We start from the raw sequence: 9978 nt of genomic DNA, 5'->3' as shown, positions 1-9978 counted from the left end.
GAGTAGAGGAGGAGTGGGGAGATAGGAAAGGAGGGTTGTAGAGAGGAGAGAGGAGAGGAGGAGTGGGGAGAGAGGAGGAAGTGGGGAGATAGGAGAGAGAGGAGAGGAGTGGGGAGAGAGGAGGAGTGGGGAGATAGGAGAGAGGAAGGAAAGGAGGATGGGGAGAGAGGAAAAGATTCCTCCAGATCTCCAATTTCTACACTATACATAGACTTTTAAAATCTTTCTTACCAAAACGTATTTCCACCAACTTTATCACGCCGCCAACTATACCACGCCGATAACTTTACCACGCCGCCAACTTTACCACGCCGATAACTTTACCACGTCGCCAACTTTACCACGCCGCCAACTTTACCACGCCGCCAACTTTACCACGTCGCCAACTTTACCACGCCGCCAACTATACCACGCCGCCAACTATACCACGCCGATAACTATACCACGCCGCCAACTATACCACGCCCCAACTATACCACGCCGATAACTATACCACGTCGCCAACTTTACCACGCGATAACTTTACCACACCGCCAACTTTACCACGGCGATAACTATACCACGTCGCTAACTTTACCACGCCGATAACTTACCACGCCGATAACTTTACCACGCCGATAACTTTACCACGCAGCAAACTATACCACGCCGCCAACTTACCACGCCGATAACTTTACCACGCCGATAACTATACCACGCCGATAACTATACCACGCCGCCAACTTTACCACGCCGCCAACTTTACCACGCCGGCAACTTTACCACGCCGCCAACTATACCACGCCGATAACTTTACCACGCCGATAACTTTACCACGCCGCCAACTTTACCACGCCGCCCAACTTTACCACGCCGCCAACTTTACCACGCCGCCAACTTTACCACGTCGCCAACTTTATCATGGCGCCAACTTTACCAACTTGAACTTGATTGAAGGACCAGATCAATATGGCTAACTAGCTAATAACAGGTCACGTCAATATGGCTAACTAGCTAATAACAGGTCACGTCAAAATGGCTCACTTGCTAATAACAGACCATGTCAATATGGCTAACTAGCTAATAGCAGACCAAATCAAATCAAATCAAATTGTATTTGTCACATACACATGGTTAGCAGATGTTAATGCGAGTGTAGCCGAAATGCTTGTGCTTCTAGTTCCGACAATGCAGTAATAACCAACAAGTATCTAACTACCAATTCCAAAACTACTGTCTTATACACACAAGTGTAAGGGGATAAAGAATATGTACATAAAGATATATGAATGATTGATGGTACAGAGCAGCATAGGCAAGATACAGTAGATGGTATCGAGTACAGTATGTAAACAAAGTGGCATAGTTAAAGTGGCTAGTGATACATGTATTACATAAAGATGCAGTAGATGATATAGAGTACAGTATATACGTATACACATGAGATGAATAATGTAGGGTATGTAAACATTGTATTAGTGTGATCACATCAGCAGCATGGTAGGATCATATCAGCAGCATGGTAGGATCAGATCAGCTTTGTCTGGTTTAGCCTGGTTAAACTCAGATCAGTCCAGTTTGGCCTTGTTAAACTCAGCTCAGTCCAGTTTGGCCTGGTTAAAAACTCAGCTCAGTCCAAGTTTGGCCTGGTTAAACTCAGCTCAGTCCAGTTTGGCCTGGTTAAAACTCAGCTCAGTCCAGTCCAGTTTGGCCTGGTTAAACTCAGCTCAGTCCAGTCCAGTTTGGCCTGGTTAAACTCAGCTCAGTCTAGTCCAGTTTGGCCTGGTTAAACTCAGCTCAGTCCAGTCCAGTTTGGCCTGGATAAACTCAGCTCAGTCCAGTTTGGCCTGGTTAAACTCAGCTCAGTCCAGTTTGGCCTGGATAAACTCAGCTCAGTCCAGTTTGGCCTGGTTAAACTCAGCTCAGCTCAGTCCAGTTTGGCCTGGTTAAACTCAGCTCAGCTCAGTCCAGTTTGGCCTGGTTAAACTCAGCTCAGCACAGTCCAGTTTGGCCTGGTTAAACTCAGCTCAGCTCAGTCCAGTTTGGCCTGGTTAAACTCAGCTCAGCTCAGTTCAGTTTGGCCTGGTTAAACTCAGCTCAGCTCAGTCCAGTTTGGCCTGGTTAAACTCAGCTCAGCACAGTCCAATTTAACCTGGTTAAACTCAGCTCAGCTCAGTCCAGTTTGGCCTGGTTAAACTCAGCTCAGCTCAGTCCAGTTTGGCCTGGTTAAACTCAGCTCAGCACAGTCCAATTTAACCTGGTTAAACTCAGCTCAGCACAGTCCAATTTAACCTGGTTAAACTCAGCTCTCATGTACTAAACGACAGTGTATTTTATAATCTATTTATTACACACAAAAAACGACTAAAAAGTGTAGTGTGTGTCTGTGTGTGTCTGTGTGTGTCTGTGTGTGTCTGTGTGTGTCTGTGTGTATCCAGATGGGGTTTATTCTAACACAGCGGATGACAACAGTACATCATGATGTCATACGGTGCATGTATGTCAATTCCTCTTCAATCAATCAGTCAATCAATCAGTCAATCAATCAATCAATCAATCAATCCCATTTTATTATTACAGAGCTCTTCTTTTGTGATGCACTTCCGGGACAGTTGAAGATCCGTTTAATTAAATTGAACTGAATGAAAGAGATTTTTCACAAACGCATTGTCGCAAGGTCCTTAAGAGCACCCCATCGCCCTGTGTTGTTGTGTTACTAAGCCAGTGTGTTGTGTTACTAAGCCAGTGTGTTGTTTGTGTTACTAAGCCAGTGTTTTTGTGATACTAAGCCAGTGTGTTGTGTTACTAAGCCAGGGTGTTGTGTTACTAAGCCAGTGTGTTGTTGTGTTACTAAGCCAGTGTGTTGTTGTGTTACTAAGCCAGTGTGTTGTGTTACTAAGCCAGTGTGCTGTTGTGTTACTAAGCCAGTGTGTTGTGTTACTAAGCCAGTGTGTTGTGTTACTAAGCCAGTGTGTTGTGTTACTAAGCAAGTGTGTTGTGTTACTAAGCCAGTGTGTTGTTGTGTTACTAAGCCAGTGTGTTGTTGTGTTACTAAGCCAGTGTGTTGTTGTGTTACTAAGCCAGTGTGTTGTGTTACTAAGCCAGTGTGCTGTTGTGTTACTAAGCCAGTGTGTTGTTGTGTTACTGAGCCAGTGTGTTGTGTTACTAAGCCAGTGTTTTGTTTTACTGAGCCAGTGTGTTGTGTTACTAAGCCAGTGTGTTGTTGTGTTACTAAGCCAGTGTGTTGTTGTGTTACTAAGACAGTGTGTTGTGTTACTAAGCCAGTGTGTTGTGTTACTAAGCCAGTGTGTTGTGTTATTAAGACAGTGTGTTGTTGTGTTACTAAGCCAGTGTGTTGTTGTGTTACTAAGACAGTGTGTTGTGTTACTAAGCCAGTGTGTTGTGTTACTAAGCCAGTGTGTTGTGTTATTAAGACAGTGTGTTGTTGTGTTACTAAGCCAGTGTGTTGTTGTGTTACTAAGCCAGTGTGTTGTGTTAGTAAGCCAGTGTGTTGTGTTACTAAGCCAGTGTGTTGTTGTGTTACTAAGCCAGTGTGTTGTGTTACTAAGCCAGTGTGTTGTGTTACTAAGCCAGTGTGTTGTTGTGTTACTAAGCCAGTGTGTTGTTGTGTTACTAAGCCAGTGTGTTGTGTTACTAAGCCAGTGTTTTGTTTTACTGAGCCAGTGTGTTGTGTTACTAAGCCAGTGTGTTGTTGTGTTACTAAGCCAGTGTGTTGTGTTACTAAGCCAGTGTGTTGTTGTGTTACTAAGCCAGTGTGTTGTTTTGTTACTAAGCCAGTGTGTTGTTGTGTTACTAAGCCAGTGTGTTGTTGTGTTAGTAAGCCAGTGTGTTGTGTTACTAAGCCAGTGTGTTGTGTTACTAAGCCAGTGTGTTGTGTTATTAAGACAGTGTGTTGTTGTGTTACTAAGCCAGTGTGTTGTTGTGTTACTAAGACAGTGTGTTGTGTTACTAAGCCAGTGTGTTGTGTTACTAAGACAGTGTGTTTGTGTTACTAAAGCCAGTGTGTGTGTTACTAAGCCAGTGTGTTGTGTTATTAAGACAGTGTGTTGTGTGTTACTAAGACAGGTGTTGTTGTGTTTACTAAGCCAGTGTGTTGTGTTACTAAGCCAGTGTGTTGTGTTACTAAGCCAGTGTGTTGTTGTGTTACTAAGCCAGTGTGTTGTTTACTAAGCCAATGTGTTGTTTTACTTAGCCAGTGTGTTGTGTTACTAGCAAGTGTGTGTGTGTTACTAAGCCAGTGTGTTGTGTTACTGAAGCCAGTGTGTTGTGTTACTAAGCCAGTGTGTTGTGTTACTAAGCCAGTGTGTTTGTGTTACTAAGCCAGTGTGTTGTTGTGTTACTAAGCCAACTGTTGTGATACTAAGCCAGTGTGTTGTGTTACTAAGCCAATGTGTTGTTGTGTTACTAAGCCAGTGTGTTGTGTTACTAAGCCAATGTGTTGTTGTGTTACTAAGCCAGTGTGTTGTGTTACTAAGCCAGTGTGTTGTGTTACTAAGCCGGTGTGTTGTGTTACTAAGCTAGTGTTTTGTTGTGTTACTAAGCCAGTGTGTTGTTGTGTTACTAAGCCAGTTTGTTGTTGTGTTACTAAGCCAGTGTGTTGTGTTACTAAGCCAATGTGTTGTGTTACTAAGCCAGTGTGTTGTGTTACTAAGCCAGTGTGTTATGTTACTAAGCCAGTGTGTTGTTGTGTTACTAAGCCATTGTGCTGTGTTACTAAGCCAGTGTGTTGTTGTGTTACTAAGCCAGTGTGTTGTTGTGTTACTAAGCCAGTGTGTTGTTGTGTTACTATGCCAGTGTGTTGTGTTACTAAGCCAGTGTGTTGTGTTACTAAAACAGTGTGTTGTGTTACTAAGCCAGTGTGTTGTGTTACTAAGCCAGTGTGTTGTGTTACTAAGCCAGTGTGTTGTTGTGTTACTAAGCCAGTGTGTTGTGTTACTAAGCGTGTTGTTGTGTTACTAAGCCAGTGTGTTGTTGTGTTACTAAGCCAGTGTGTTGTTGTGTTACTAAGCCAGTGTGTTGTGTTACTAAGCCAGTGTGTTGTGTTACTAAGCCAGTGTGTTGTTGTGTTACTAAGCCAGTGTGTTGTTGTGTTACTAAGCCAATGTGTTGTTGTGTTACTAAGCCAGTGTGTTGTTGTGTTACTAAGCCAGTGTGTTGTTGTGTTACTAAGCCAGTGTGTTGTGTTACTAAGCCAGTGTGTTGTGTTACTAAGCCAGTGTGTTGTTGTGTTACTAAGCCAGTGTGTTGTTGTGTTACTAAGCCAGTGTGTTGTGTTACTAAGCCAGTGTGTTGTTGTGTTACTAAGCCAGTGTGTTGTTGTGTTACTAAGCCAGTGTGTTGTTGTGTTACTAAGCCAGTGTGTTGTTGTGTTACTAAGCCAGTGTGTTGTTGTGTTACTAAGCCAGTGTGTTGTGTTACTAAGCCAGTGTGTTGTGTTACTAAGCCAGTGTGTTGTTGTGTTACTAAGCCAGTGTGTTGTGTTACTACGCCAGTGTGTTGTTGTGTTACTAAGCCAGTGTGTTGTTGTGTTACAAAGCCAGTGTGTTGTGTTACTAAGCCAGTGTGTTGTTGTGTTACTAAGCCAGTGTGTTGTTGTGTTACTAAGCCAATGTGTTGTTGTGTTACTAAGCCAGTGTGTTGTTGTGTTACTAAGCCAGTGTGTTGTTGTGTTACTAAGCCAGTGTGTTGTGTTACTAAGCCAGTGTGTTGTGTTACTAAGCCTGTGTGTTGTGTTACTAAGCCAGCGTGTTGTGTTACTAAGCCAGTGTGTTGTTTTGTTACTAAGCCAGTGTGTTGTTGTGTTACTAAGCCAGTGTGTTGTTGTGTTACTAAGCCAGTGTGTTGTGTTACTAAGCCAGTGTGTTGTGTTACTAAGCCAGTGTGTTGTTGTGTTACTAAGCCAGTGTGTTGTGATACTAAGCCAGTGTGTTGTGTTACTAAGCCAATGTGTTGTTGTGTTACTAAGCCAGTGTGTTGTGTTACTAAGCCAGTGTGTTGTGTTACTAAGCCAGTGTGTTGTGTTACTAAGCCGGTGTGTTGTGTTACTAAGCTAGTGTTTTGTTGTGTTACTAAGCCAGTGTGTTGTTGTGTTACTAAGCCAGTTTGTTGTTGTGTTACTAAGCCAGTGTGTTGTGCTACTAAGCCAATGTGTTGTGTTACTAAGCCAGTGTGTTGTGTTACTAAGCCAGTGTGTTGTGTTACTAAGCCAGCGTGTTGTGTTACTAAGCCAGTGTGTTGTTTTGTTACTAAGCCAGTGTGTTGTTGTGTTACTAAGCCAGTGTGTTGTTGTGTTACTAAGCCAGTGTGTTGTGTTACTAAGCCAGTGTGTTGTTGTGTTACTAAGCCAGTGTGTTGTTGTGTTCCTAAGCAAGTGTGTTGTGTTACTAAGCCAGTGTGTTGTGTTACTAAGCCAGTGTGTTGTTGTGTTACTAAGCCAGTGTGTTGTGTTACTAAGCCAGTGTGTTGTTGTGTTACTAAGCCAGTGTGTTGTTGTGTTACTAAGGCAGTGTGTTGTTGTGTTACTAAGCCAGTGTGTTGTTGTGTTACTAAGCCAGTGTGTTGTTGTGTTACTAAGCCAGTGTGTTGTGTTACTAAGCCAGTGTGTTGTGTTACTAAGCCAGTGTGTTGTGTTACTAAGCCAGTGTGTTGTGTTACTAAGCCAGTGTGTTGTGTTACTAAGCCAGTGTGTTGTGTTACTAAGCCAGTGTGTTGTTGTGTTACTAAGCCAGTGTGTTGTGATACTAAGCCAGTGTGTTGTGTTACTAAGCCAATGTGTTGTTGTGTTACTAAGCCAGTGTGTTGTGTTACTAAGCCAATGTGTTGTTGTGTTACTAAGCCAGTGTGTTGTGTTACTAAGCCAGTGTGTTGTGTTACTAAGCCAGTGTGTTGTGTTACTAAGCCAGTGTGTTGTGTTACTAAGCCAGTGTTTGTTGTGTTACTAAGCCAGTGTGTTGTTGTGTTACTAAGCCAGTTTGTTGTTGTGTTACTAAGCCAGTGTGTTGTGTTACTAAGCCAGTGTGTTGTGTTACTAAGCCAGTGTGTTGTGTTACTAAGCCAGTGTGTTGTTGTGTTACTAAGCCAGTGTGTTGTTGTGTTACTAAGCCAGTGTGTTGTTGTGTTACTAAGCCAGTGTGTTGTTGTGTTACTAAGCCAGTGTGTTGTTGTGTTACTAAGCCAGTGTGTTGTGTTACTAAGCCAGTGTGTTGTGTTACTAAGCCAGTGTGTTGTGTTACTAAGCAAGTGTGTTGTGTTACTAAGCCAGTGTGTTGTGTTACTAAGCCAGTGTGTTGTGTTACTAAGCCAGTGTGTTGTGTTACTAAGCCAGTGTGTTGTGTTACTAAGCCAGTGTGTTGTGTTACTAAGCCAGTGTGTTGTGTTACTAAGCCAGTGTGTTGTTGTGTTACTAAGCCAATGTGTTGTGATACTAAGCCAGTGTGTTGTGTTACTAAGCCAATGTGTTGTTGTGTTACTAAGCCAGTGTGTTGTGTTACTAAGCCAATGTGTTGTTGTGTTACTAAGCCAGTGTGTTGTGTTACTAAGCCAGTGTGTTGTGTTACTAAGCCAGTGTGTTGTGTTACTAAGCAGTGTGTTGTGTTACTAAGCTAGTGTTTTGTTGTGTTACTAAGCCAGTGTGTTGTTGTGTTACTAAGCCAGTTTGTTGTTGTGTTACTAAGCCAGTGTGTTGTGTTACTAAGCCAGTGTTTTGTGTTACTAAGCCAGTGTGTTGTGTTACTAAGCCAGTGTGTTGTGTTACTAAGCCAGTGTGTTGTTTGTTACTAAGCCAGTGTGTTGTTGTGTTACTAAGCCAGTGTGTTGTTGTGTTACTAAGCCAGTGTGTTGTGTTACTAAGCCAGTGTGTTGTTGTGTTACTAAGCCAGTGTGTTGTTGTGTTCCTAAGCAAGTGTGTTGTGTTACTAAGCCAGTGTGTTGTGTTACTAAGCCAGTGTGTTGTTGTGTTACTAAGCCAGTGTGTTGTGTTACTAAGCCAGTGTGTTGTTGTGTTACTAAGCCAGTGTGTTGTTGTGTTACTAAGGCAGTGTGTTGTTGTGTTACTAAGCCAGTGTGTTGTTGTGTTACTAAGCCAGTGTGTTGTTGTGTTACTAAGCCAGTGTGTTGTGTTACTAAGCCAGTGTGTTGTGTTACTAAGCCAGTGTGTTGTGTTACTTAGCAAGTGTGTTGTGTTACTAAGCCAGTGTGTTGTGTTACTAAGCCAGTGTGTTGTGTTACTAAGCCAGTGTGTTGTGTTACTAAGCCAGTGTGTTGTTGTGTTACTAAGCCAGTGTGTTGTGTTACTAAGCCAGTGTGTTGTGTTACTAAGCCAGTGTGTTGTGTTACTAAGCCAGTGTGTTGTGTTACTAAGCCAGTGTGTTGTGTTACTAAGCCAGTGTGTTGTGTTACTAAGCCAGTGTGTTGTGTTACTAAGCCAGTGTGTTGTTGTGTTACTAAGCCAGTGTGTTGTGTTACTAAGCCAGTGTGTTGTGTTACTAAGCCAGTGTGTTGTGTTACTAAGCCAGTGTGTTGTGTTACTAAGCCAGTGTGTTGTGTTACTAAGCCAGTGTGTTGTGTTACTAAGCCAGTGTGTTGTGTTACTAAGCCAGTGTGTTGTTGTGTTACTAAGCCAGTGTGTTGTGTTACTAAGCCAGTGTGTTGTGAACCTAAGATAGTGTGTTGTGTTACTAAGCCAGTGTGTTGTGTTACTAAGCCAGTGTGTTGTGTTACTAAGCCGGTGTGTTGTTGTGTTACTAAGCCAGTGTGTTGGTGTGTTACTAAGCCAGTGTGTTGTTGTGTTACTAAGCCAGTGTGTTGTGTTACTAAGCCAGTGTGTTGTGTTACTAAGCCAGTGTGTTGTTGTGTTACTAAGCCAGTGTGTTGTTGTGTTACTAAGCCAGTGTGTTGTGTTACTAAGCCAGTGTGTTGTGTTACTAAGCCAGTGTGTTGTTGTGTTACTAAGCCAGTGTGTTGTTGTGTTACTAAGCCAGTGTGTTGTTGTGTTACTAAGCCAGTGTGTTGTGTTACTAAGCCAGTGTGTTGTTTTACTAAGCCAGTGTGTTGTGTTACTAAGCCAGTGTGTTGTGTTACTAAGCCAGTGTGTTGTGTTACTAAGCCAGTGTGTTGTGTTACTAAGCCAGTGTGTTGTGTTACTAAGCCAGTGTGTTGTGTTACTAAGCCAGTGTGTTGTGTTACTAAGCCAGTGTGTTGTTGTGTTACTAAGCCAGTGTGTTGTGTTACTAAGCCAGTGTGTTGTGTTACTAAGCCCTAAGTGTGTTGTGTTACTAAGCCAGTGTGTTGTGTTACTAAGCCAGTGTGTTGTTTGTTACTAAGCCAGTGTGTTGTTGTGTTACTAAGCCAGTGTGTTGTTGTGTTACTAAGCCAGTGTGTTGTTGTGTTACTAAGCCAGTGTGTTGTTGTGTTACTAAGCCAGTGTGTTGTGTTACTAAGCCAGTGTGTTGTTTTACTAAGCCAGTGTGTTGTGTTACTTAGCAAGTGTGTTGTGTTACTAAGCCAGTGTGTTGTGTTACTAAGCCAGTGTGTTGTGTTACTAAGCCAGTGTGTTGTGTTACTAAGCCAGTGTGTTGTTGTGTTACTAAGCCAGTGTGTTGTGTTACTAAGCCAGTGTGTTGTGTTACTAAGCCAGTGTGTTGTTGTGTTACTAAGCCAGTGTGTTGTTGTGTTACTAAGCCAGTGTGTTGTGTTACTAAGCCAGTGTGTTGTGTTACTAAGCCAGTGTGTTGTTGTGTTACTAAGCCAGTGTGTTGTTGTGTTACTAAGCCAGTGTGTTGTTGTGTTACTAAGCCAGTGTGTTGTGTTACTAAGCCAGTGTGTTGTGTTACTAAGCCAGTGTGTGTTGTGTTACTAAGCCAGTGTGTTGTGTTACTAAGCCAGTGTGTGTTGTTTTACTAAGCCAGTGTGTTGTGTTACTTAGCAAGTGTGTTGTGTTACTAAGCCAGTGTTTTGTGTTACTAAGCCAGTGTGTTGTGT

Source organism: Oncorhynchus kisutch, linkage group LG11 (genome assembly GCF_002021735.2).
Source record: "Oncorhynchus kisutch isolate 150728-3 linkage group LG11, Okis_V2, whole genome shotgun sequence".
Lineage (NCBI taxonomy): Eukaryota > Metazoa > Chordata > Actinopteri > Salmoniformes > Salmonidae > Oncorhynchus > Oncorhynchus kisutch.
This window is presented reverse-complemented; position numbering follows the sequence as displayed.